Source organism: Gobio gobio, assembly GCF_949357685.1.
Source record: "Gobio gobio genome assembly, chromosome: 14".
NCBI lineage: Eukaryota > Metazoa > Chordata > Actinopteri > Cypriniformes > Gobionidae > Gobio > Gobio gobio.
The window spans coordinates 40,335,108-40,352,029 of NC_137107.1; the positions used below are offsets into that span (position 1 = coordinate 40,335,108).

Consider the following 16,922-nt stretch of genomic DNA (forward strand, 5'->3'; position numbering starts at 1 on the left):
TACAGTATGAAAATTGTATAGGTTTGCCTATTCTATTCAAATGTTTTAACTATTTGTTTTGTTTTTTATGTAATATGTAGCACATATATCCTTGTGACAGCATGTATAAATATCCAGGACAGTTTAGAGATTTATGGTGATCCAGAAAGACAGCATTCACTCTTCAGGTGACACAGTCATTTTTAAAATATATATTATATATTATTTATTATTGTTTTTCCCCACTTGAATTGTGTATATTATCGTATATTTGGTTAGCAGTCAGACAATAAGAGTTATAGGCATGTTTAGATTAGCTCTGATGTAAAATGGGGGTAAGATGTATTTGTTTCACAGAAAAGAAATTACAGAACATTTATCATTGTTTTATCAGCGTTTCCTGTTTTAACTATTGTAAACATTAGTCAATTTGAAGAGTGAGCTTTATAATTGTTTGAAAATTATATTTATTTGAACTCAGGAGAAAATGCAATGTTTTTCCATGAAATTAAGCATTGAATCTTATAATTTAATTATATTTCAGATGGTGGACTTTATATATTCTCTATGTAAGATGAAAGATACAGGTGTACACATCTTGTTTCTTTTATTGATGGCTGTAATTTTACTGATATTTTGGTCGTTTCATCCAGTCATCAGAACAAATGAGCGACTCCAATGGGAACTCCACCTCATCTGAGGATCAATACGGCAACTTCACAACACAAACATCTTCATCAATGGATGGTCTGCGGATCGTTGTGCTGTGCTTTAATCTATTCTCTGGTGTTCCTACATACTCCTATGTTATGTGGCTTATTGTCAGGGGAAGAAATGGAGTTGCATCTGAATTTTTCAACTTCAATCTTAATGTTTGTGAGATCCTTTTCTCGTTGTCTTCTTTGGCCTTTCTGCTGTCAGAAAGGAGTCGAATTTTTGTGACAATACAGAGACTTTCACTTGGACTTGCCATCACCATTCGTCCTCTGTTTCAGTGTCTGATCTGTGTTGAGCGTTACCTGGCAGTGGTTCATCCTGTAACCTTTCTGAAGTACAGGTCATTTAGATATAAATGTGTCGGTTCTGTCGTTGTCTGGCTTTTGGGTGTTGGCTCCTGTTTGTTCTCTATGTTTATCTTTCTCTCAAACAACATTTATGCATTCACATGGTTCGTCCTTCTACAGTTCCTCCTCTTCCTCTCCATTCAGTTGTTCTGCTGTGTGGCTGTTCTCAGAGCTCTGAAGCAGTCAGGACCAGGAGAGAGAGGGAGAGAGAGAGAGGAGGAAAACCACATGAAGAGAAGAGCGTTTCATCTTATTATGATAACTAGTGTGACAATGTTAATCATATATGCCCCTTTCATAATCTCATCGATCCTGTGTATTCTGATACAACAAGATTTTTTTGTTGTCTTGCCTATTAGTTTTGCTTTTTTTATTCTGGGAGGTTTTGTGCAGCCTATCCTGTATCTGCACCGGTCAGGGAAACTCTCCCACTTCTGTTGATCATATGTAACAGTTTTACACAACTCTATTCTGCGAGTTATTGCATTTTGCATTTATTGTATTTGCTCATTTATTTTTGTTAACCTTCATTTCTGGATATTAAAAAGGTATGCTTATTTCAATCTGAATAATAGTCTTTAATCCCAGATTTGTTGTTATTGCATTAGGACAAAGTCCATACATTTGAATTAGATCGAATTAATGAGTTTAAATGACAAGTGGCATTGTTGTACAGCTCCAAAACAGCATCATACGTTCACAAAACAGCAGATTATGTTTGTCAGTACTGTATCTATATGAGTGCTTAAAGGGTCAGTTGCCGCAAAAATGAAAATTCTGTAATTAATTACTGACCCTCATGTCATTCCGAACCTTTAAAACCTTTGTTCATCTTTGAAAGACAAATTAAGATATTTTTTATGAATTCTGAGAGCTCTCTGACCCCTCCATAGACAGCAATTTAATTAACACTTTCAAGGTCCAGAAGGGTAGTAAAGACATCATTAAAATAGTCCATATGACTCCAGTGGTTCAACCTTAATTTTATGAAGCAACGAGAATACTTTTTCTGCGCAAAAACAATAAAAATAACAACTTTATTCAACAATTTAGTTCTAGCATGTGCCAGCCTCCTAGTTTACATTGTAAATAGTCCAGCCCTTTCGAGTTCATTTTTCTGCTTAAAATGAAAAATAAAACCATAATTCAATCAGGTAAAGCTTAAAGCAAAAAGGTTCATGGGTGTAGGTTTAATGACTTTACAAACATTTGACATATTAAATAAATATCATTCAGTGCCCAATGTGCAGCAGCTGTTCCCACATAGACCCTTTTCACAGACTGTGATGACGCGTTTTAACAGTCATCAATATTGTAGGTTTTTTTTTATTTTCATTATTACATTTATAAAACTAATACTTTGTATTATATTACTTTTGCATCAAATTACAAAAAACAAGTTACCGCTGCTGTGAGGGTGTTTCTAATACAGCGTCTATGGGAGTGATGGTAAAAAAATTATATATTTCTCTCACTATTGTGAAATCACTATTGTGGAGTTTTTCTTTTGCTATTTGAGAAAATGGGGACAAAAAATATATATTTAATGTATTCTCTCATTCACCGCTATATAAAAATGAACCCAACTATGACGACTTCCGCTCTGAGAAACCCAGAAATGTGAAAATGTGAAAAGGGTCTATGCTCTTTTCACATAATGAAATGTTCTCTGATCCCACCTGTTGCATTCTACTCAGGCCAGCCAAACACCAGCACCACTGACAGATGAAAAGGAGATGGAGGAAGAATATTAAAATCCAACAGGAAAAAGAATAAAGTATTTGTAGGAAATAAAGTTGTAAATAAATGTATTTAACAGCTGTGGTGGGGGTTATGGCGTACAACCATCTGGCAGCATCCTTCTATTCCATACAGTAATCCATTTTCAGAAAGTGTATTGATGGGATTTTGAGTGTCATCAATGCGTCCAACCACTGGAAATCCTAAAGGAAACGTGAACGTCAGGATCCTGTATAAAAGGACATGCCATTTTTGTCACTTTGACAGTGTCCTCATGATGAAATATGAGCAATGACTGAATGTACCTGCACTGCAAAGAATGCTTTTCTAAAAGAGAGGTAACTTATACTCAGAGTCAGTTACCAGGATAACTTACTCTGTGAACCTAACCTGGTCAGGAGCAGGTTTTCTTTGGAGTTTTTTTCGGTCCACCCCACCCCCCATTCATTCAAACTGCACAATGAGTATTTTTGTCATATTTCAAGTACAAATATAAATATCTATATAAAAAAACTAAATCTAAAGTAAGCGAAGTTTACTTAAAACAAGTTAAATTATCTGCCACTTGACAAAAATACAAAGTAAGAAAACACAGTGTTTCCCTCATTTCAGGGTTAACATACTCAGAGTTTTCACTTAACCTCCTTTCTGAAACGGACCCCCGATGCTGTTCATGTGAACACCACAAGCTCTCGGATATTGTCAAAAATATCTTAATTTTTGTTCCGAAGATGAACGAAGGCCTTATGGGTTTGGAACGACATGAGGGTGAGGAATTAATGCCAGAATTTTCATTTTTGGGTGAACTATCCCTTTAACTCTTTACCCGCCAAACACAGAATTTTCTGTGTTTTCACTGCTATACGCTAGGGGGCACTATTAGCAATCGTCTGAATGAGAACAGAATCTCGTGATCAAAACAGATGAAGAAGACACAAAAAACAAGCGATCGTAAGCAGATGCATATGTAAAATAAAATGATCATCAACATTAAACATATAAATCAAAACTGCCATAATGTTACTGAAGGAAATGTCGACCCAGGACGAGCTATAGGACTGTGCAAGCAATTAGGGATGTTGATATACTCGATCTACTCCATATATGTTTGATCATCGTTCTGAATTTAATCTGGATGTAGTCTTTGACAAAAACGTGATTTTCTCAGCTTTTTGTTCAAAATGTTGCTTTTCTTATGAAACTTACCCATATTTAAGTGTTGATAAAAGAAGGAATGCATAAAGAATAAAACGTTTAAAAGCAGAGGGTCTGCTCTTTCTTTTGATATATTGCATGTTCAGAAATTCATACAACAAAATATTCTATGGGCCATTACATTTTTGTGAAAACGATCAAAAACCCTGGCGGTGGCTGGCAACTTTTTTTTTATAACGCTGGCGGGGAAAGAGTTAATGGTTACTTTCACAAAGTGACAACCACATTCGGTAACAATTTGTGAGTTAACAAAACCATACATGAAAACTCTCAATACACACAAAACATGCAGAGATATGGACTGTGTCATCTGTCAGCTGTTTCCATTTGCCCATTTTGGGATATCACATAAAAACATAGATGAAAACGGCAAAATGCCCATAAATTCTAAAACCTTTTTTTTTTCCTCTCACAATAAGTCATTTAAAAAAATCACACCAACGGATGTTGGTAGGTTTACATATATCACAGCCACCGCACTGATCATTATTTTTAATCGAAGGTTATCCAAGCATTAATGGAAAGAAAAGCCCCTTATACTTGGGAGCGGCCACGTATGAGGTGTTTCTAGGAGGCTACAGTGACTTTTTACCAGCCACTTTTTTTATCTCCTCGACATTAAGCCTGTTCACGTGCTTGTCCGGAATTTTTTATTTTTTTTGTGTGTTGTAAATATAATTTATTCAGCTTTGACATATTTAAATCTGCATGTCTTTGATATTTTTACCTTTTATAAAGGGCATTTTTTTCCATAATCTTATTAAATATAGGCTATGCTTCAGCTTTCAGTTCATATTCTAAAATTTGATCTATAAATTAAATTAGAATAATAAAACACTGTAGGGCTGTTACCAATCAAATTAAATAATTTGCACTGAAAAATTACAAATGCATTAAAAAAAATTTAATAGATTGTTTTAAATATTTTTTTAAATAAAAATAAGAAAAGTTGGAAAGAATGTTTAAACATGAACCACCAGTAGGTGGCGGCAGGTGACCGTCTTATGAGTGAGTCATTGAGTCGATTCGTTCAAACGGCTGATTCATTCAAGAATGAGGCAGTCGTTTATGGATAGGTCATTGAATCTTTGATACAAACGATTCATTCAAAGCGCTGAATCATTCAATAAAACGTTGTTCCCTTTCGTTCAGTCACTCCGACGTACGTCAGTCTACGCCGCGTTCCAGTGATCGCATACTGCCTACCTGCTGATCTGCGCAGTGGTCTGTCTGACAGCTGGTGTGTGGTCCCTGGGCGCTTCGGCGTCTCTGCGAAGCTTCCTCTCTAAAAGAGCTTACACGTGGCACGTCCTTTTCAGGATGTCTCGCCCGTGTACTTCTGGGTGTGGCCGGTCGCTGACTTCCTCTGATGGGCACAATCTCTGCTTGGTATGCTTGGGCGTTCAGCATGCTCAAGCAGCGTTTGTGGATGAGTCATGTTCCCACTGCGGGAACATGACCATCGCGGTGCTGCGGTCAAGACTCAAGGATCTTCGTAATGAAGTGAGAGTCCCCTCAACCACACCCCGATCTACCGTGCCCCCCGTGGCCGGTACTTCGGCTGGTGGTCAGGGTGACCTGAGGGTTACGGTGTGGAACAAAGCCCCGACGCTCATGCCTCGGGCCACACCCCCCTCTAGCGCTCCGCAACCCGCGAGTGTCCAGGCTGAAATCGCGGGGCCAGCTCGGGCTCCCACGCGCATTTCGTTTGGCGCTGATGTCGGTCGCCGCATCACAAGGTGGGCTCGAGTCCTCTGAGGATGATGACTCGGCTGTGCTGCCGCCTTCGGGCGTGCCAGCATTGCCCGAGTCGGACCCAGAGCTGACAGCCATGTTGTCTAGGGCAGCCGCGAGTCTAGGGTTAAAGTGGAACCCTCCACCCTGTCCCGAACGCTCACGGCTCGATGATTGGTTTTTGGGGACCCGCGCTGACTCACGTCAGTCCCCGCCCCCAATACCTTTCTTTCCCGAGCTGCATGAGGAGATTGCCCGGTCCTGGAAGTCCCTGTTGTCTTCCCGTGATCGGTCTGCAGTCTCCTCCGCCTTCTCCACCCTTGATGGGGCCGCGGCCAAAGGGTACACTGGGGTCCCCCAGGTTGAACGTTCTGTTGCGATGCAACTGTGTCCTCAGAGCGCTTCGACCTGGCGAGGCGATCCTAAGCACCCCTCCAAAGCCTGTCGATTTACATCAACCTTGGTGGCGAAATCGCACAGAGCTGCGGGGCAGGCTGCCGCCTCTTTGCATGCCATGGCGATCCTCCAGGTCTACCAGGCCAGGATCCTCAGGGACATGCACGAGGGTGGAGTTGATCTGGGGCTCTTAAATGAGCTGCGTGCCGCCACCGACCTCGCTCTCCGGGGCGACGAAGGTGACCGCACGCTCCCTGGGTCAAGTGATGTCCACAAATGTGGTCCAGGAGCGACATTTGTGGCTAAACCTGGCCGATATGCGGGACACCGAGCGAACACGCTTCCTCGATGCCCCCATATCCCAGGCTGGCCTCTTCGGCGGAGCGGTTGAAAACTTCGCCCAACAGTTTTCAACCACCCAGAAGCAGACTGAGGCAATTAAACATATACTGCCCCGGCGGCCAGCTCCTGCTTCCACCCAGCCGCCGGCACAGTCGCCTCAGCCTGCTCGCCGCCGAGGACGCCCTCCTAAGGCTCCCGCCCCTCCCACCCGGTCCAAGCAGCAGCCTTCACCCGGGCCGGGTCGCGGAGGAAGCCGTAGGAAGGCGTCCCAGTCCCCTCAGGCCGCCCCGCGCCCCGCTAAACGCCAGGCCAAGCGGCGCTCCTGAGACGGACGGCTCAGGGATGGGAAATTCTTTCCAGGAGATGGTAGCAGGACCACTCCTTCCCCCGGTGGAGGGCCGGGGGAGAATCCTTTGTTCAGCTGCTGGCCCCCGGGTCAGCAGCACCCTAATCTGGTCAAAGAAAGAATTAACACTCCCATCCCTGAGCCCCCAGAGATCGGTGATGTCAGTGCGCGCCACCCACGGGTCCCGCCACTCGCATCCCACTCTGTCGCCAGCCTCCTGGCAGAGCAGACCCCAGTGGAACGTGCGTCCTTCCCTGGTCTCCTCTGTCAGGATGCAGCCGTTAACCGCACCCCCACACCGGGACGCCCAACAGCCTCCCTTGTCCGGGTCGGTAACGCTGCATCGCTGCCCCACACCGGGTACGTCTGTAGTCCGAATGACCCCGCTGGTGCAGTTCCTGGGAGCCTGGCTTCAGATTCCAGGGCTGTCCCGCTGGGTCGCGAAGACAGTCAGGCGCGGCTACGCGATTCAGTTCGCGCAGGTTCCTCCCTGTTTCCGGGGAGTCCGCTTTACTATGGTCGGGGCCAATGCCCCTGTCATGCGAGCGGAGGTTGCCACCCTACTGGCGAAGGGTGCGATCGAATCTGTCCCTCCAGCCGAGATGAAGTCCGGGTTTTACAGCCCCTACTTCATTGTACCCAAAAAGACCGGTGGGTTGAGGCCAATCCTGGACCTGCGCATCTTGAACCGTTACCTTCACAAGTTTCCGTTCAAGATGTTGACAGCGAAACGCCTTTTCGAATGCGTTCGTCCCGGCGATTGGTTTGCAGCGATCGACCTGAAGGACGCCTACTTTCATGTCTCCATCCTACCTCGACACAGACCGTTCCTATGGTTTGCTTTCGAGGGGCGGGCATACCAGTACGCGGTCCTCCCATTCGGGCTATCTCTGTCCCCTCGCGTCTTTACGAAGATTGCCGAGGCAGCCCTTGCGCCCCTACGGCAGCACGGGGTTCGCATCCTGAACTACCTCGACGACTGGCTCATACTGAGTCACTCTCGAGAGCAGGTTTGGGGGAGGACAAGGAGCAGGTCATGTTGGTCGCCCCGTACTGGCACAGCCAGACCTGGTTCTCATAATTGCTACTCCTTGCGACAGCCCCTCCCTGGCCTATCCCTCTGAGACCGGACCTCCTCTCTCAGAGACGGGGCACCCGCGTCCAGCGCTCTGGAAGCTCCACGTGTGGCTTCTAGACGGGACGCGGCAGGTTTGAGTGGCCTGCCCCCTACGGTGGCCGCCACCATCACTTCCGCTAGGGCAGAGTCTACTCGACACCTCTATGCGTTGAAGTGGAACCTCTTCGTCACCTGGTGCTCTTCCCACCAAGAAGACCCCTGGAATTGCCCGATCGGGTCCGTGCTTAAGTTTCTCCAAGAGGGGCTGGATCGAAGGCTGTCTCCCTCCACCCTGAAAGTGTATGTGACTGCAATATCTGCCCATCACGACCTCTTGGGAGACAAAAAGGTAAGTCAGCACGACCTGATCATCAGATTCCTGAGGGGGGCGAGGAGACTGAATCCTCCTCGCTCTCCTCTCGTTCCCTCTTGGGACCTCTCAGTAGTCTTAAGTGCTCTGCAGAGGCCTCCCTTTGAGCCTTTGCGGTCGGCCGATATTAAGTTTCTGTCGATGAAGACGGCTCTGCTGACCGCATTGGCCTCTCTCAAGAGGGTCGGGGACCTGCAGGCATTTTCGGTTGACGAAGCGTGCCTAGAATTCGGGCCTCACGAGTTAGCCTGAGACCCCGGCCTGGATATGTGCCCAAGGTTCCTACCACTCCCTTCAGAGATCAGGTAGTGAACCTGCAAGCGCTGCCTTTGGAGGAGGCAGACCCAGCCTTGGCATTGCTCTGTCCAGTACGCGCTCTCCACGCTTACGTAGACATGACGCAGTGTTTCAGGACCTCAGACCAGCTCTTTGTCTGTTATGGTGGAGAGCGGAGAGGAAGTGCTCTCTCAAAGCAGAGGTTGTCTCACTGGATAGTGGACACCATTGTTTTGGCTTACCAGCAGCAAGGGCGACCATGTCCCCTTGGTGTGAGGGCACACTCCACCCGGAGTGTGGCCTCCTCTTGGGCTCTAGCGCATGGCGCCTCGCTAACAGACATCTGCAGAGCTGCAGGCTGGGCGACACCCAACACATTTGCCAGATTCTACAATCTCCGAGTGGAGCCAGTGTCCGACTATGTACTCGCCCCCCCGAGGGGCCGGTAATGGACCAGGCTCTAGGTGTCTTCGCTTGCTCGCCTCGCCACTCCACTCCACGGACTGGATACGTGCGATATTCTCCTCAGGTGAGCTCCCCGAGAGCCCTGAGCTCCTCCAGCACTGTCGACGCCGACATCAGGTCAGTCTGCCCTCTCGAGCCCAGACCCTCATGTCCGGCCAGGTGCCCCGTGTGCATGGTTCCCCTCCGGCGACCCCCACACGAGTATTTCCACCGTAAGCCTCCTCAGTGAGCAGGTGTCTTTCCCTTGGCAAGCCCCTGCCACCCCTAGGGTTAAAAATCCACCTTCGGCTGGTACCCTAGAGTTTCCCATATGCAGCCCACAGCGGGTCATATGTGTACTCTCTAAGTCCTCCCCACGGGTAGGCATCTTGGCATTCCCTCACTGGCATATGCTTCCCAGTGTACCTTGGTAATCCTGTGATAAGTGGGAGTCCTACGGCCTTAAGTGGCGGAATCTCACACTTACGCAGGGCACTGGACGACAGCTGAGTGGCGCGGTTATATTGGAACCCCCATTCGTCAGTCACTGACGTACGTCGGAGTGACTGAACGAAAGGGAACGTCTCGGTTACGTATGTAACCCTCGTTCCCTGAGGAGGGAACGGAGACGTACGTTCCTCAGCCACGTCAGCTGTGCTGCTGGAACGCGGAGTTCAGATCTTGGCTCCGCAGCAGATACATAATGCGATGTTGCCAGCGTACTTCCTTATATACCCACGCGGTGGGGCGGAGTTACGCATGCAAATTCCGCATGCCCATGGCTTTGGCACGCCATTGGGCGCTGTTAAACACCTCGAAGGTAATTGGCTTCTAGGCAAAACCCCCATTCGTCAGTCACTGACGTACGTCTCCGTTCCCCCCTCAGGGAACGAGGGTTACATACGTAACCGAGACGGTAGGCCTATGTGACAGAGAGCAACAGAGCAAAAGAAATAAACTTTTTTGTAGTTTATTTTATTTGGAATGTAGTCAACAAAGGCCTATTATATTTTAAATGATCAAAAGATTTGACTACACTGCAAAAAATGCTCTTCTTATTTGGTATTTTTTTCTTGTTTCCAGTCGAAATATTTAGAATTTTTAAATCAAGATTAATTTACTAGATAAGTAAAAAATTCTGGGGGGGGAGATCAAAATGAAGTGAGTTTTTGCTTAAAACAATCTATATTATCTGCCACAACAATTTATGATTTATTAAACCATAATTTATGATTTATTACACCAATTTATTAAAACACAACAATTAATGAGATTAAAACCATGTTTTTACTCCAAACTTCCTTTATATCACAAGTCAAATGTTTTAAATAACCTTATGTGATCTCATTCGGCTTTGGATCAAAAAATCAGACAGAAAATATATCATTTTACAATATTCTGCATAATTATAAAAGCTCGAATAGCATTGCATTATAAATATAATCTATTATGAAAACACCCAACATGGTATATATAACACAGATAAGCCATATATTGTCGCGTTTGTGTGTTTATTATCTTCAAACGTGTCTATCTGCATGTTATAGCGATTTCTGGAAGCTGTTTATGTCAGGGAGAATGTCACATGATATCTTCTTCTTCTACCGTATATGGCCTACATGTGCACGGAGCGCCCTCCGGCTGCCAGTATGAAATGAAAACACAACAGATTGAAATAATAACACTTCTCTGTATAGAAATTTGACACAGACATATGAGAATCTATCAATATTTCTCCTCATCTGCACACTTTTGAACTAAAAGCCCTGAGGGATGTTGTTTTGTCGTGAGTTCATGACGAGAATAGAGGAGTGTTTTATGATTGAGATCAGCTGACGCTCATATTACAATCTAAGGTACCAACGCAGTTTTCATATTCATAACTCCTGACACATATTAACAAATTACGGTCACTATATGACTTTGAAAATAAAACAGAGGTCAAAAATGGAATCTTGAGTTTTAGATCTTTTAAATGATGTTTAGTTTGTCAAGGTAATTACTTACATCTGACAATAATTTTGAGCTAATTTAAACAAAGAAAACTTCAGTGTGTCCTCGCGCAGGTTTTTACGTTTAATATTCACAGATGCTTGCAGAGTAAACTTAGCCTACTTACACACAGTGGGGGATCGTTGCTTTCAGAAATGAACAGCTTTTCATGGAGAATTATTCCAGGATTATTAAACGCGTCTCAAAACGATGTAGTTGTAGTAGGAATGCAGTACTTGATGTGTTTGTTTGAGTTGATGTGTGATATGATGTGTGGGCGTCGACTCCGGAGCCTCAGTATTTGAATCTCAATAGAGCGCGTGCTCCGTGGGCGTGGTCGCATTAGTGTGTAATGTGCCGCTCTGGAACAACTAACATCCCTCTGCTTTCAAACAGATTACATAAACACAGAATATTTGTTTTTGATTTGGTTTACAGTGTTTAAAACCTGACATTTTAGCATTTCTTTAGACATATTTAGAATATAAGTATTCACTAAGCTAGAGGTCATTTTCTGAAGACTATCTGAATTAACGTCTTTGAGAGAGAGGCTGCAGATCGCGCATCATGTGTGTTTTCTTTATTTAGCAAAAAGCACAACGAGTCTCTTTGGCACTGATAAGAAAAAAAGCAAGCCGATCGCGCCGGCGCGGCCGCCGACTCGAGAGGGTTAAAATGAAGTCAAGAACCCTAGGTTTTACTTCTGGGTTCATGTCCCAGCAGTGCCTATGCCACAGGATATGGGAGTGCTCATTTTGAGGGTCCAGGGTTCAAGTCCCTGTTTGGACGAAGGGCCGTCACTTTGTGCGCAGTCGTGGCCTAATGGTTAGAGAGTCAGACTGTTTATGCAAAGGTTGCGGGTTCAATTCTCAATGACTGAGGTGCCCTTAATTTACTCACCCCAATGCCATCCAAGATGTTCATGTCTTTCTTTCTTCAGTCGAAAAGACAAACGCCCTTTACCAAAAAAAAAGGTAAAACAACGATATATCCCTAATTTTGAAGTTGAAAATTGAGTGTTTTTGGTAAAGGGCGTTTGTATTAGTCTTCACACGAGCGCTTTGTAAACACGGGGGCGGTACTTCTGCCTATGTCTAGCGTGACCGTTCCGACATGATTGGTTAAAAAGTATATTCATTTAAAAAGAAAAATTTTAAATGACCGATTGTTTCGCTAGATAAGACCCTATTCCTCATCTGGGATCACGCAAAGCCTCTGGAGCCCATCGAAGTGCTTTGAAACTGCATTGATTTGGACCTTCAGCATTTTGGTTGCAATTGAAAAGCCTTATATAATGAACAACCCTGGAATGTTTTCTTCAAAATACTTAATTTCTTTTCGACTGAAGAAAGAAAGACATGAACATCTTGGATGTCATTGGGGTGAGTAAATTATCAGGAAATTTTCATTTTGGGGTGAACAAATCCTTTAAGAAATGTACCTAACCCCCAATCGCTCCCCAGGTGCCGCAGAGAATGTCTGCTCACTGCTACGTGTGCTTATGCCACAGGATATGGGAGTGCTCTTTTTGAGGGTCCAGGGTTCAAGTCCCTGTTTAGGCGAAGTGCCGTCACTTTATGCACAGTCATGGCCTAATGGTTAGAGATTCAGACTGTAAACCCGCTCTCGTGGTCACGGTGCGAAAAAAGGCCTTACTTATTGTGGCAGTTCACTCCGCCAATAAAGGCTCGGTTGGATGGTGGTTTAGCTCTAGTCACGAGGGCTATAAATTTGTTTGGTGCGTGTCACCTGGTAGGGAATTATAAATGATGTTCTTCACTTTCCGGCACGTTGTGCAAGGGCTTGAGAGTGGACTGAGGAAGTAATCGGCATACCCTCAGTGGTGCTCGTTGTTGTGCGAACTTCTTCCGGTGAAGCAGATGACGTTTGTGGTGATTATTAACCTGCGGTCTGAGGTGTGTTCCATATTTGCTGTTTTTCGTCATCATTGCTATTTACTGGACGATTAAATCGGATTTTACGGAGATACACTGCTGCGAGAGCACAATTCCGATCGGCTATATAGGTTATGACTAGCGTCACTGCGACGTCTCTTCAACGACCCCACTATATGTGTTTTCTATTCCACGAGAACTGGTGAGGATGCCTTCAATGCCCGGTTTTGATATTGGTCACCCAGAGTATAATGAGCTGTATTTCGTGTGGCTTTTGATGCTCATTATTCTTAGTCATCACTGTTCACTTTATTTTTGAATTCAATTTTCCTTCATTTGTGTATTTATTTTTGGATGTGACTGTTTTGTCCTTTGTGCGTTCAGTTCTCTTTTTTATGGGCCCAAGTGTGCTCTTCGTGGCCCAGTACGAATCAAAGACATCTGGTCTGCTTTGTCCTAATACTGTTTATTTACATTTACACATTTACATTTATGCATTTGGCAGACGCTTTTATCCAAAGCAACTTACATTGCTTTCAAGGTACACATTTTACATTTTGTCAGCTCTTGCTTTCCCTGGGAATCGAACCCATGACCTAGATGTTGACCCAATTGTTCTCATAAGAGTACCCTGAATTTAAGAGGTGAGTGCATAGTACAAAACAATGTTGTGAAGTGACCGTCTGATATGTATCCCTCTACCTCTGTGATAAGAATATTTTTGTTATCATACTCCTGTCTTACTGACATGAAAGCTGTGTGCTTTTGGGTCTAATAATTGTTTTCTGGTATTTATTTTCTTCTGTTTGTTTTTTGATTTGTGGAGGGTTATTCCCTCCTTGGGCACATCATTGTGTTTAAGTTTATTATTGTGGTATTTGTCAAACAAAGCATCACAGGTCTTTTTGAACTGGATGTCCGCTCATGCATAATATTTGCCTATTATTGCTGCATTCATTGACAACATATTCAGCACTGTGGAATCGTCAGAACTGCACTGTTCATCTTACAAGGCAGAGTCTGAAATTTTGATCATCAAAACTCAGGTATACCTATAACTCTTTTGACGAATTAATGTTTTGACTGATGTCTTGAATGTGTAGATGCTGTTTATTATATCTGATCACAAGGTGGTAATAGCAGAATCCTGACAATATGTTTTTTAAATGCTCGTGTTATAATGGTAATAGGAAAGACACTAAAATGAAAATGTTTGCTTATTATTTATTGAACATGGTGATATTAACAATAGTTGAGGTTCAAACTGCTTGATCAGGGTATATTTTAATGTGCATAACCCTACTTTACGGCAAGTCTATTGTCGATGTTTATTGTGTTTCTATTGCTAACTTGCGCTCCCAAGATACATATTGTAATAACCCATTGTTGGTTTGCGTTATTATATGAAAAGAAAATTGTGCATCAGACATGTTTTTACAGGCAAAAGCAATGTACATTGTGAGAATAAGTGTTCATAAAAATAAAAAAAACGCATTGAGAAAAAAAAAGATATTGTTTGCTGATATGCATCTGTTGTAAGGTATATGATTATATTCTTTCAGCAACACTGCCAGATTAGTAATGGGATTTTTCACCACATAACATGAATCTGAACCAAAAGGTTTGAAGAACTTGACTGTGACTCTTCTTGATTGTCCAAATTTATATTTTGTGCAGGTTCAAACGCAGCCAGTCACATGATGAACATCTCGATGGAAACTGAAAAAACTCCAAAATGTAACATGACCAGTATGCAGGGAGCTAAATTGCTGCCCTATGATTCTGCGATATAGGCCATCCAATTCCTGTTTGGTCTTCCTACACACTCCTACATTGTGTGGCTCATTGTCACAGGACGAGGAACAGGAATTGCATCTGAATTCTTCACTCTGAACATCTCCGTTTGTGAGATTATGTTATGTCTGCGCTCATTGTCTGCTTCAATGCTCAGTATATTTCCAAGACTCTGGAACTTTGTGGTGTTTTCATCAGGATTTGTCATAACCGGTCGTTTCTTTCATTGTCTGATCTGTGTTGAGCGTTACCTGGCAGTGGTTCATCCTGTAACCTTTCTGAAGTTCAAACCTCTCAGATACAAAGTTGCATGTTCCATTTTGACCTGGCTAATGATTGCTCTGTATTGTGTGTTTTCTCTGCTTACACACACCTGTTTTAATCGAACTTATGCATGCTTTTACATAATACAGTTCTTATTCTTCATCTCCATAAACCTGTTCTGCTGTGTGGCTGTTCTCAGAGCTCTGAAGCAGTCAGGACCGGGAGAGAGAGGAAGAGAGCGAGAAGTGGAAAACCGCATGAAGAGAAGAGCGTTTCATCTCATTCTAGTCATTACTGGGACTTTATTAATCATGCATGTTCCGAGCTCAGTTGTGACTTTACAACATATCCTGCCAATGCAGAGAATTCCAGAACTAGATTCATTAAGTCTCACTTCTTTCTTGCTGCCTGGTTTTGTGCAACCTTTTCTCTACATTCACAGAGTTGGCAAACTGCCCTTCTGTAGGTCTCTGTGATTGACATAACCTTTTTCATTTATTAACAAATGTATTTGTCAGATGTCATGTCATGTTCATTGTTTGTTCTTCTAAATAAAACAAAAGTCCTATACTCTGATTTCCATGGAGCGGCCATAAATGTCAATCTTCCCTCTATGATATAAATGGCATGAAAATGTTTTCACCAACAGGAATGAACAAACATATATACTAGATAGAAAGATAGATGTTATTTTTAATTTATATAACTATGGTATATTTTATTATATTTAAATAAACACTCTAAGAAGAAAATGTTCCATAGATTTTTAAAGGGGTTACTATAACATGGCCATGTTATAGGTTAAAATAATTACTTTTATATTAGTTTTACATTTTAATTACATTTTTAAGAATTAAGCAGTTCGTAAACAAACTGTCACTAGAAAAAAAAAACTATTAAGCATGAAAGTATTATGCAATAATTTTAGATAAATGTCTCCTTATATAGAACCTTTTTGGCAATAAAGGTTGTTTAAAATGAAGTCCTGAACCCTGGGGTCCACTGCTGTGTTCATATCCCAGCATTGCCTATGCCACAGGATATGGGAATGCTCTTTTTGAGGGTCCAGGGTTCAAGTCCCTGTTTGGGCGAAGGGCCGTCACTTTGTGCACAGTCGTGGCCAAATGGTTAGAGATTCAAACTGTAAACCCGCTCTCGTGGTCACGGTGCGAAAATAGGCCTTACTTATTGTGGCAGTAGGCCTTCACTCCGCCTATAATCGCTCGGCTGGATGGTGGTTTAGCTCTAGTCACGAGGGCTATCAATGTATTTGGTGCGTGTCACCTGGTAGGGCATTATTCATGATGTTCTTCACTTTCCGGCACGTTGTGCAAGGGCTTGAGAGTGGACTGAGGAAGTAATCGGCATACCCTCAGTGGTGCTCGTTGTTGTGCAAACTTCTTCCGGTGAAGCAGATGAGGTTTGTGGTGATTAATAACCTGCGGTCTGAGGTGTGTTCTGTATGCCTATGTTAAGGTTATGATGGGTTTTTCGTCGTCATTGCTGTTTACTGGACGATTAAATCGAATGTTACGGAGAGACTCTGCTGCGAGAGCACAATTCCGGGCACAGCTGTGCTGATCGGCTTTATAGCCTAATGACTAGCGTCACTGTGACGTCTCTTCAACGACCCCACTATCTGTGTTTTCTATTCCACAAGAACTGGTGAGGATGCCTTCAATGCCCGGTTTTTATATTGGTCACCCAGAATATAATGAGCTGTATTTCATGTGGCTTGGCTTGCTCAGTTGGGGACACTACAATTTCAACTAAATATCCAAATAAATTGAGTTACTAAACTAAATTAAATACATCAACTAAATTACTGCCAACATTGTCACTGTATAATAATTGAAATGAGCTGGATAACATCACCGTTTTCTCCAGAGCGGCTGTACAGCCGAATCAAATTCTGTTGCATTATTTTCCTATTTTACACTGTGAAGCTGCTTTG

The 16,922-nt window shown here is 43.4% G+C and overlaps 1 protein-coding gene across 1 annotated transcript in view; it reads left to right on the forward strand.

The window, feature by feature from the left end:
• The first annotated feature begins 2,738 nt into the window (after positions 1–2,738).
• Positions 2,739–16,922, forward strand: part of LOC307137479 (uncharacterized protein) — an 890,992-nt gene continuing 876,808 nt past the window's right edge. The window contains exon 1 of the mRNA XM_079835145.1: positions 2,739–2,917. The gene's annotated coding sequence lies outside the window, so the exon portion shown is untranslated. The remainder of the gene's footprint in view (positions 2,918–16,922) is intronic.